The sequence below is a fragment of the Canis lupus genome, chromosome 22, assembly GCF_011100685.1.
Source record: "Canis lupus familiaris isolate Mischka breed German Shepherd chromosome 22, alternate assembly UU_Cfam_GSD_1.0, whole genome shotgun sequence".
Taxonomy (NCBI): Eukaryota; Metazoa; Chordata; class Mammalia; order Carnivora; family Canidae; genus Canis; species Canis lupus.
Window position 1 is genome coordinate 27,449,025 of NC_049243.1, and position 12,314 is coordinate 27,461,338.

Here is a 12,314-nt window from a genome sequence, read left to right on the forward strand (position 1 = left end):
GCAGAGAGATAAGCAGGCTCCATGCAGGGAGCCTGACGTGGGACTTGATCCCTGGTCTCCAGGATCACACCCTGGGCTAAAGGCGGCACTAAACCACTAAGCCACCTGGGCTGCCCAATTGTGGGGGTTTCTAACAGAGAAGAGCCAGAGTGGCAAATACTGATGCTCGAGTGCTCTGAATGGTAAAAGGTCTTATACCTATTCACGGGGCTCCACAAAGTTGTCTCTGTGGTACCTTGAAAAGGCACCTCTCTTGATCTACTTTAGGATTCTTTTGGCTCCAGATAAAGGCAACATGTTTAGGCTGCAGAAAGGTCAAAGGACACAAATAAATAACGGGTATGCATATTGAATGAAGAGCAGCAACGTTTGCTTCTAAAATCGATATATCGCCTATTAATCTGATCATATAGAACATGGTTCTCAGACTAACATAGGACATGATAAAATTTGATTTACAGAACAATGTACTTTGCAAAATAAATGATTGCAAAACACTTTGAATGTGTAAAGTATTATATGGACGCTTAATGATCATGGCAATTATTTTACAACTTAATTGTAGGAAAATGAAAGCATGGTAGCTTAACGAATTCAAACATTTGTCAGACTACGTACTATGAGGGAGATAAAAAGGAGAGTGTGTAGCTTAATGTCACAGTCTGCGATTGTTAAACCTATAGTCAGACTTCTCAGCATTTTTTAAGATGGAGAGAGCTATAAAATGACTTTGATTATGCAGATCATTAGCTTTAAGTGAATTATATTTTGCATTCCATAAGAATAATCTTTTAAAGAAACAACAAATGTTACAGTCTGGCATGGCACTAGATATGACAGAGCTGATAAAATACATACATGGGGACTTGTGTGATTGTGATGTGACTTTTCCCACGAGTGGAACCTCGAAACCTGTGCCCCTAACTCAGCCCTGAGCACCTGAAATTAGGTGCATCTCTTTAAAAAAAAAATCCATATATTGCAATAATAAGATGATGTAGGTTGGGCTTTGGAGTGGATTTACTAAAGGCAGTAATGCATGCTGTACATTTTGTCAAGGATTACGAAACACTGGACACTGTTCCATCCACAGAATTTCCCTGCTGATCCTGAGAGTTGCATGGAGTAAGTTGAATGTAAATGGGAATTCGAGTTTTATTGTATTTGGCTACCAAGTCTATTGAAGAAATAGCTTACTTTGCCAGTTCACTAGACATGCTTTTGGCCTTGGGATTTTTATACCTTTGGTCCTTGGTTACAGTAGTTCATACATAATAAAAAGAGATTAAAGTTATTTCCTATCATGAGATGAATAATATTTAACATAGCTATTCAACGTATCTAACTTGTAACCTTTGACCAAATAACTGAAATAATTCGATTTTTAAAATCAGATTTCAGTCTGCTTTGACGTGAATTGATTCACTGCTTCCAACTAAAGTTTTGAAATAGGCATTTAAGCGTACGTGGCTTTCCTAACATATAAGGAAGGTCAGTGCCCAAATAATCTTTCATATTTGCAGTTCAGATTTACTCTCTCACAATCGTTTTGCAACCCATCTGCACAGGTTTTACACCTTTGAGGTATAATCCCAAGTAATTTATCACTTTTTCTGTACACTAAAATTAAATGGTTTAATTCTTAGGGGATTAGTTGAGAAAACATTTGCTGTTTCGGTCAAGCCTCTATAATCTATATTTCTCCAAGTTGTTAAAATGTCAGATTGAAAGAGGGTCATGCAAAGTAACAATAAAGTTCAAAGAGAGTAAACTATATTCTCTCCAGTTATTGCAATTTTTTATCAGTCTCATTGATCCTGGATAATAAATGCACATTGCTGTAAGTTTCTGAAACTCAAGAAGATGTTAAGACGATCAATTTTATGAATAAATGTATCACTAAAAAGAGGATTTTGCTGCAAGGTCAAGAGCTGGCTCCTTCTGAAAAAAAATCCTGGGCTTGCGTTTTCACACAGATCTTTGACAATTTCCGAACATTTAAAATAATGTAGTTAAAAGTATGTGTGAAAGGCTAATGTCTGTAGTTCAGCTGCACAATTAACAAATTAATGAACTCAGTTTCCGCTTACCCTTGAATTATAATTGCTAATTGGTTAATCTAAGTAAAGCTTCAGGCCTTTATTGGAAGTGTTCGAATTTGAAAGCCCTGGTGGCTTGAATGTCCTCAACTAATACTCAAGACTTGTGAAATTTAAACATACTTGTAAAATCTAGGCGTCTATTGATGCCCATCAATAGGCTGTCATCAAAGCCCAAATCTATTAGCAAAACAAATAAGCAGCCTTTGGAACTGAAAGGTAAATATAAGAATCTATGAATACACTGATTGCTCTTTCATGTTACAGCTGTTAGCTCAAATTTGGACCCCAGCAATGAAGAGAAACTCCTGCGTGTGTGTGCACGCGTGTGTGTGGGGGGGGGACGTGCAAGTGCACACAGGCACACTTGTAGATATTGCCTCCGGGGAATTCAGTCTTAATTCTGAAAAAATTCTATGTTAACAATTTTATGTGTAATTGGCGCATGGACACGGGTCCTTTCCCACCCTTACTTCTTCTTCCTTCTCGGTCATCTCCCCTTCCCTGGAGCCTGACCTTGCATGCCCGGGCGTTTCCCCGTCTCCCGGCGGGGCCTGCGCATCCCACGGGGCAGAGTCTGGGCCCCGCCGCCGCCCGGCAGCTGCTGCCCGAGGAGCAGCGGTGGGTGCTCCCTGGCAGGGAGGACCGGGCTGCGTTAGGGATGTCCTGCTGGGGACCGAGAAACCGTGTCCCCCGACAGCCAGTCGGTAGGAGGCCCTGTGTTTCCATTCTCTTTGACCAGATACCAGCCTTGAGCCACCGGTGCCCGTAAAAGGCTGACTTGCAAAAACGCCGCAGCCGCTTCGGGGAGCGGCCGGGAAGCTGCAGGACTGGCAGGACAGCGAGATTCGAGGGCTAACGTGCAGTACGCGCTTATGATTTTCCAGGTCTCCCAAATGCATGAAGTAGGAACCCCCCCCCCCCCCCCTGCCCCAGCTGTTGCCAGAGCTCCGAGACAGGTACCGCGGTGGGTGCATAAGACAGGGGTCTCCTGTGGGTCCGGGACTCCACAGACTGGGAGGGAGGGCAGTCGCCAAGCCTAGCACCAAGGCCGGGGGCTGTGGGGGGGGGGGGGGGGAGTGGATGCGCACCTGTCAAGGGAGCACCCTGTCCAGGACCCTTTCTCTGTCCGTGGTGGTGTGGTGTGCTCACAGCAGCACTTTGTGAAGGTTCAGCGCACCGGGACTGTTAGGATGGAAGTGCTTGAGGGCATGGATTCTGGGGTCAGGACTGCCAGCCTGAGGCTACTACAAGAGTGAGGGTGACAAGGACTTGGTCAGTGAGTTTGATGGAAAAGAAAGAAAAGAAAAAAGAAAAGAAAGAAAGAAAAGAAAGAAAGAAAGAAGAAAGAAAGAAAGAAAGAAAGAAAGAAAGAAAAGGGAAAAGGAAAAGGAAAGAAAAGAAAGGAAAAAGAAGAGAAAAAAGAAAAAGAGAAGAGAAAAGAAAAGGAAAAGAAAAAAGAAAAGAAAAAGGAAAAGAAAAGAAAAAAAGAAAAGAAAGGAATGGAGGGGAGAGGAGAGGAAAAGAAAAGAGGTTAGTTACATACATTTTGCAGACACCAAGGCCGGATTTTCTCACCAAAATAAATTCTTTTCAAACACAAACTATACAGCCCAGGGTGATTTTGTGGGATCTAAAGCTTTTGCACAGCATAAAGGGTTAAGTGGGGGTTCTCTGTTAATAGCTCTCTTCCTGTTACAGGGTCTCCTTTCCGATGTAAATTTAGGCAGTTGAGGGGGAGGCTGAGCTTTCCTGCATCTGCTGTGTTTTGATTACTTTTAACTTGAAATAATCTTATGCCACAGTGGCCCGTCTTGGAGCAGCCTGCCCTTGGCTCCTACACTTAGAACATCTTAGGGCGCACTTTCACTTTTATAGAGCAAAACAACCTTTGGTCTTGTTCCTCTGTATCACGACACAGGGTTTGGTAGGTACAGTGGATGTAACGAGCATTTTTTCTACACAAGGAGGGAAGGGATACATACCCACCAAATCCAAACTAAACATATTCTCTACTCCAGCTCCCCTTAGCCCAGACTGTCCAAATGTGACATACAGACATTTTGGACTGGGTAATTCTGTGTTGTGGGGCCTGTCCTGTGCATTGCAGGGTGTTTTGCAGCATCTGTGGCCTTTACTCTGTAGATTCCAATACTGTGTGCCCAGGGGTGACAACCAAAAAGATCTCCAGACATTGCCAAACATGCCTTGGAGAGCAAAGTCACTCCCACTCCGCTTGCCTTTGAGAACCACTGTCCTGGACAGATTCCTCCAAATGTCTATGGCTGCCCTAATGCCATCTAGCAAGAGGGAAGAGTCACAAAGCAGAAGTTGCAAGGGGAATGGCTCACAGCATTAAAGTAGGGCCATGCTAACCCAACTGCAAAATTCCTCCTTATGGAAGTTACTCATTTTAATCTTGTGCCATTCCTTATTCCTGCAAAACAATCCTCTCCATATCTCCATCTACATGATCCCGATCCTCAAAATCAGACATGCCAGAAGGTCTCTTATGATGGAATTTACCAGATCCTGAATACTTCCCTAAGCCCATACATAATTAGTTCATTCAGCAAAACTTTACCGAGTGCCTACTATGTACTAGTCTCTACAAATATCTCTGAACAAAACTGACAACTTTCTCTATCCTTATGGTCTTAATGTTATAGTTGACTGATACAGTATTTATTAGGATGAACTTATCACTGTAGTGTTTTTATATTTTGAGACACATGGTCATTTTTGTCAGGGGACGTATACATTTCCTTACATAACTTGTGACTACAGGAAGCATAGACTCAGTCCCAAGTAAGCCTAGGTTAAGTACTTTCTTCCCTATTTTAGTCAGCTTCCATTTGAGACAATTATCCTTTTCTCCTTGAGAGAGAGCCCATTTTTGCTCAAGAGGCCTTCATCCTCAAAGATTGTACCATCACTAAGGAATTTTAAGTGTTCTGTTGGATACTACTTGAAGAGACACATGCTCATTTCCCCAATGCACCTGTTCCTACGGTGGCCTTCTTCTCCACTCAACTCAGTTAAGAGCACTACCTAAGCACTGGTCCTCTCTCTGGCTTCTTCAGAATAACAAAAATAGCTTGTATGTACTAAGGGCTTATCAAGTGCCCACACTGTCCTAAGCATTTTTATGTGCATTGTCTCATTTCATGCATAAAGCAGTCCTGGGAGATAGACAAAATTGAGGCTAGAGAAATGGAGGCACTTGCCCAAGGTCACCCAGTTGAGAAATAGGACTGAGATTCAAGCCCAGGCAATCTAACTGCAGGGTCTGAATGCTTAGGGTCCATTATGAACACTGTGACTTGCAATGATTTCTGTGTGAGGTCCATATGAAAGCAAAGTAGGTCCAGTGATTGAACTAAAAAGGCCTTGATAAATTACCGTACAACAGGCAGCTGCACTTCACTGGGACGTCTTCAATTCTAATTAAACAATGGTAGCCCCATGATGATTATGGTAGAAAATATTGTAGGATTTTAAAATTGGAAAAAATGATTGGGTAATCTATATGCCATACATGTATTTCTCTGTGTCATATAGACAGATGTACCTGTACATATGTATGTATGCAGGAGTGGCGAAGACTCGTGATTCAAGAATATACTTTACTATACATGAATAGCATTCTTCGAAGGTGCCATCTTCCTGATAAGACACTTAAAGGGTGCTCTCAGTTTTGCATTTGGAAACCTTTTGGAGACTTGTATATGTACCCATGAGTGCATGCACACTTCCACGAGGCTAATTCTTTTTCTTGCCGCTGTGGTACCGTCCTCACAAACCTATGATTCACAACAGGAATGTAGCTTGGAACTTCTGCTATGTAAGCAGCTGCAGATACTTCAAATACCATTGTACATGTGATCCAGGACTTGCTATAAATTTGCCCCTAAAAATAAAGTAACAAGTGACTGAGCAGCAATAGGAATTAATCACTGCAGTGCGTGAATGGAATGTGCTAGGCTCTACCTCAAAATCCTTTTATAAAAAGATTGATATAATTAAAACCCCAAAGAAACAACCAAGGATGCTATATTTGAACAAATGTGTTGCAAAATTTTAGAAAGAAGACTTTCTTTTCTTTTCTTTTTTTTAAAGGAGAGATGTAGTGAAAAAGGATTTCCACACCTTCTACATCATTGGAAGTAAGATAATATTATTACATCACTGAAGAATTTATCATGCAAAGGAATTTAAATTGGATTCAATCTTGGGACACTGGGATTTTCTGAAGGCTGAAGGGATAATCAAGCTTCTCAATTAAGCTGTTTGCCATGATGGGAAATAACAGTTAAAACTTTTACTATAATTTGTAGCAAAGTTTACCTTGGTGATTCAGAAATGTGAATAGCCATTTGAAAAACCCAGACATCTCAAGTGTTCAAAATTAGACTTGAATGGTGAAATTCTTTAAAAAACAATAAACCAACCAACTAAAGAAAAAACCCAAAGAACTGTAACTTCTCAAAATCTGCCTTTTTCCTGTGACTATAATACAGTATCTAAATTCAACAGCCCCTATTCCTCTTACCCTTAATACCATCTCAAAAAGAAAGAGAACAGGAAGGAAGGAAGGAAGGAAGGAAGGAAGGAAGGAAGGAAGGAAAGAAGGAACGAAGGGAGGAACGAAGGGAGGAAAGAAAGGCAGAAAATACTAACCAGACAAAGAAAAAAGAAAAACCATAACAATAACCAGCACTTTAAAAAAGGTCACTAAGCAGACAGTTCATAAAGGCCTCTATGATTCTGAGTACACCACAGGTAACAAAGTGTTTAGATCATCTGAAAGAGATTTTGATTGAAAATCAATTTTTGGACATGGGAAAGTGAAAGAGATTTCTTAAACCCACTTGAATTACCGAAGATGAAAGGTTAAAAGCTTTAAAGACCAAAAACTACATTAGCAACTGAACAGTAAATACCATCAACAGAGACACAGAAGAATTAGCAAAACAAATATTAAATGAAGAGGGAAAAAAGAATTCATTTCAAAAGCCAAAAAAATTTCTTTTCTTTGTATTCCAAAATTGATTTTGCAGTTTTAGATGAAAGGACTAATGGGTAATTTCTATTTAATGCTTTCTGAACAAGTGCACAAAATCACTCCCTGCTCCAAAGGGACAAGGATCAAAACAGGTAGATTTCCTTGAACAGCTTTGCCGCTGCTCTTCACTGTGTTAGGAGCTATGTTTCCACAGTGAAAGATGATGTGTTATGGTTTGTAGCTCTCTTAATCTTACATGAATTAGGCTTAAAACCACATACTATACACTTGGTTTCTGTGGCATTCTTTGGTTTCTAGACTTGCAGAGGAAAACTACTATGGGGTTGAGAAGCACAGGTGGTTATAGCTTATTAATCTAACATTAAGAAGACCTTTTCAGGTAGGTGACAAATATTCCTTTTAATAATAAACCTTAAAAAAAATTAACCACTATTGTTAGAAGCAATAATACATTTTTCTGCCTTCTTAAAGAGGCACTTAAACATGGTTTCTCTCTCTCTCTCTTTTAATAATTCAGGATCAATACTATAAACTTCATTTATTACTGGTATAGTAACATAATACTATCATGGGCTGAAGTATGTTTTCCCTTACAACAAAATACATTTGGTTCTCCAGACAAAAATGCTATGAAAAAAGAAACTACAGAACATTATTGGTACAAAAATTTTCTTTTTAAAAACACTTTATTAAAAAAAATGTATTTCTTTTAGAAAGAGAGAGTACATGCATGTGAGTGTGGAGGGTGGGGGAGGTAAGACGGGGAGGAGGAGAGGGAGGGTGTTAAACAGACTCTGTGCTGAGTGGGGACCCCAACTTGGCACTTGATCTCACGACCTGGAGATCAGGACCCAAGCAGAAACCAAGAGTCAGATGCTTAACCAACTGTGCCATCCAGGCACCCCAGCACAAAAATTTTCAACAAAACGTTTAAAAGCCAAGTTTGACAGCACATTTAAAGGATTATATACCATGACCAACTAGGATTTATCCCTGGGATGAAAGGCTGGTTCAACATGCAAAAACTAATCAATGTGATAAACCACATGAACAGAATGAAGGACAAAAATAACATGATTATCTCAATTGATGCAGAAAAAAAAATTTGACAAAATTCAATGCTTTTCAAGATTAAAATGCTCAACAAACTAAGGGAGAAAATTACCTCAACATATTATGTTAAGATTAGCATAATATGATGCTAACATTATACTCAATGGTGAGTAACTGAAAGCTTTTCCAAAATGAGGAACAAGACAAGGATTATTACTCTCTCCACTTCTATTCAATATTGTTTTGGAAATCTAGTCATTGCAGTTAGGTAAGAAAAAAGAAAAATAAAAACAGCATCCAAGTTGGAAAGGAAGAAGTAAAATGATCTGTGTTTACAGATCACATTTCTTACATATAGGAAACTAAAGGTTCTACAAGAAAACTGTTAGAACGAAAGATGAATCACCAAAATTGCATTATACAAAATCAATGCCAAGAAGCAGTCATGTTTTTGTATACAAATAGTAAACAATTCAAAATCCCTTCAAAAAGGAAATTAGGAAAACAATTTCTTTTATGGTAGTATCAAAAAGAATGAAATATTAGGGACAAACTTACTCAAGAGGCAAAGATTTGTACATTGAAAACTACAAAACATTACCGAAAGAAATGAAAGAAGACACAAATAAGTAGAAAGACATCCCATGTGTATGAATTTGAACAATTAATATCGCTGACATGTCCATACTGCTCAAGGTAATCTACAGATCCAAAGAAATCCCTATTAAAATATCAATGAAATTTTTTGCAGAAATAGAAAAAAATCTGAAATCTGTAATCTCAAAAGACTAGGAATATCCAAAATAATCTTGAGAGAGAACTGAGCTGAAGGTTTCACGTTTCTTGATTTCAAAACACATGACAGACAAAGCTACAGTAAACAAAACTGTGTGCTCCTGGCATAAAGACAAACAAGACCAAGGGAAGCAGGGTCGTGAAGAGAGATTTGCAGCCATGCTCTTTGCAGCATTATTCTCAGTAGCCAAGACGTGGAAGTGACCTAAATGTCCATCAGTGGATGAATGGAAACACACACACACACACACAATGAAATATTATTCAACTATAAAAAAAGAGGGAAATTCTGGCCTGTGCTACATACAACATGGACCTTGTGAGGACATGACCTTGAAGATATGATGTTAAGTGAGATAAGCCAGTCACAAAAAGACAAATATAGCATGATTCCACTTATATGAGCCAAACATTGTTTTGACAATCACATATAAACTTCTAGGGATGCATAACTTAAAAAAACACACGAATGGCAGAATTCTATAAACCTATTCTGCATTTCATTTTTTTCATTAAACGATAGATCTTGGAGATGTATTTATTATCTCATATTTGGATTGATCTCATTATTTTTAATGTCATAATAGACTTAGTAGACAGCCTGAATTAATTTAATTAGTTCTCTATGATGGATACCAAAGTTGTCTTCGTATTTCCCTATCACAAACTCTAAGACTGCTATTTAAAAAAACCTGAAATCTCATGTACAACCCCAATGTATAAAGCAGGTAATAGAGATAGTGTGTAAGGCTATCATAGATATAAGGCAGATAAATTAAAACCATTCAAACCCACCATAGGAGCAAAAAACCTTCTATCATAAAGTATTTATGTGACATGGGACATCACTGAATACTGGTGCCAAGATCAGCACAGAAGCTGATGGGTGACACCCATGACACCTGTTCAAGGATGGTTGACTCAGGAACACAACAGCTATGGTGCCATGTTTGTACATGAAGAGGTATCTGAAAGGATGGATTATAAAAATGAACAATTTGTGGATACATTTATAAGTTCAAATACATGCACAAAATGTCAGGGAAAGCTTCATTTGTAGGTTTGTGCAGAATAAATTAACATATTTGAGATGTCTAATGTGTTAAAATTTGGTATTTAGCTTTTTTTTTTTTTTTGCTGTGTATTGGTTCTACTATAATTTAAAAATATTTAAAAGAATGTAACTTTAAAACCAAATCTCATTTCTCATTTCTGAGATTGGCATTATGATAAAAGTTGATAACTCAAGGTTTGGCAACGATGTGGGAAATTGGCACTGACATGCATTGTTTTTGAGAACATACTCTTGTAGAAATTTTGAAGAGAAATTTGACACTTTTTTTTTTAAAGATTTTATTTATTTATTCATGAGAGACACAGGGAGAGAGAGAGAGAGAGAGAGGCAGAGACACAGGCAGAGGGAGAAGCAGGCTCCATGCAGGGACCCCAATATGGGACTCAATCCCAGGACTCCAAGATCATGCCCTGGGCAGAAGGCAGGCACTAAACCGCTGAGCCACTCAGGGATCCCCTGGCACTTTTAATAAAAAAGTTTAAATATGCATATCCTTTGATCTGTCAACTACATGTGTTGGGACTTTCCCCAGATACACATAAAAATACATATGTAAAATGATTTTAATTATAGCACTGCATGTACTCACAAAAATTAGAAACTCTTTAAGTGTCCAAAACCATGGGTGGGGTTATTTAAATAATTTACAATATGCATATGGTTTATATTAATATGTAGACGATTAAAAGAATGAATATATCTGTATGTGTTGATTGGAAAGATTCCTAAGATATTCCATTAAGTGAACAGGACAAGGTAGAGAATAGTTATGTATAAAACCCTCTTTTTTTATGTGAGAGATGAAAAAAGGTATATATCTTTATGCATTCATCTGTATGAAAAATGTCGCAGCAAACTATTGACAGAATTGACTTCTGGGAGGTGGGTTGGTGGATCTGAGGTGGAAGGCAGACTTACACGTAAAATTTTTCTTGTAGTTAATGAATTTTCTTTATAATCACAAATACATATTTCAAAATGTAAATTAAAATAAAATATTTACAGAAGCACTACAGTTTTTGTGAAATAAAATTTGAAAAACATTTTTCAAAGTATTTTCACTCTTAGAAGACAGTGGTAATGATTTGGGGCAAGGAAGAGCACTTTCAGTTTCCTTGCTTTCCAAACCAAAAGATTTTGAAATAGATGAATTTCATACAATGAATTCAAAGATTTCTTCTGAGAAGATATCATCAAGAAAAATAAAGAGAAGAAGTTAATTTCAGAAGGGCTTACGGTGGCTGGGAATTGGGTGCATGGAACATCTAACTGTCTTAGAATGGTTGCTAAGACTTGGTTTTCATGGGTGGAGCAGGGAATTTTGCAGTTTTTTGACCAGCTCTCACAGAAACACTTGGACCCCCATCTTTGTAGGCAGGAAATTTCTTTCTTTCTTTCTTTCTTTCTTTCTTTCTTTCTTTCTTTCTTTCTTTCTTTCTTTCTAGGAAATTTCTAACATAAAATGTACAGTTTCTCCCAGATTTGTAGCACCAGTGTACAAATTTTGTACATTTTTGTACTTGAGATGGGAGGAAAATTCCTGTTTTAATTATTTATTATTATTTTCTTAGCTTTAAAAGATTATTTTAGACATGCCTGGGTGGCATTGGACTTTTGATTTTGGCTCAGATTGCAATCTCAGGGTTGTGAGATCAAGGCCCACATTAGGGTCCACACTGGATGTGGAGCCTGCTTAGGATTCTCTTTCTCCCTCTGCCCCTCCTACCCTCTCCTCTTAAAAAAAATTATTTTATTTTATTTTTGTCCTTTGTGAAAAAGCATGAACAATATAGATAGCTCGAGAAAAATAGAAAGGAAGTAAAATTTCCATCGTCCAAAAGAGAAGTAACCTTAATATTCTGGTAAATTTTTCTTCCGTGGTTTCTCATTTGTTCACTCATTTAATTTGAGCTTTTATATGGATGTCATCATACTGTATATACAATTTTATTTCCTGTTCAGACAGGCCAGGGGAGTACTCTTCAGGACCCTGTGCTATAATAAAGATGTAAGGAGACCTGGATTATTATTATGATTAAATAGCTACAGCCCACCAAAACAGTCATAAAACTCATCTGGAAAATATGGTAACAGATTATTGAAAGTAGGTTGGAGGGTTGGACTGACCGGGGTATGGATACAAACATTAAGTTCAGGGATCAGAAGGGTTTTTGGTTTATAATATGTGACAGTTTTTCAACTTGCAAGAAGGAAGACTGATCATTTGCTTCCTTGTGGCACAGATGCTCAGATACATCTCTTCCTG

At 38.3% G+C, this 12,314-nt stretch overlaps 1 long non-coding RNA gene across 9 annotated transcripts in view; it reads right to left on the bottom strand.

Annotated features, from left to right (window-relative positions):
* Positions 1-12,314, bottom strand: part of LOC111091649 — a 44,234-nt gene that overhangs the window by 19,216 nt on the left and 12,704 nt on the right. For 2 of the 9 annotated variants that reach the window (XR_005376373.1, XR_005376368.1), the window contains exons 3-4: positions 3,191-3,370; positions 199-304 (exon numbers count right to left, since the gene is read on the bottom strand). The exons of 3 other annotated variants lie outside the window; for them this stretch is intronic. This is a non-coding gene — a long non-coding RNA (uncharacterized LOC111091649). The remainder of the gene's footprint in view (positions 1-198; positions 305-3,190; positions 3,371-12,314) is intronic. 4 more of the 9 variants (XR_005376374.1, XR_005376370.1, XR_005376369.1 and 1 more) reach the window with 3 other exon arrangements.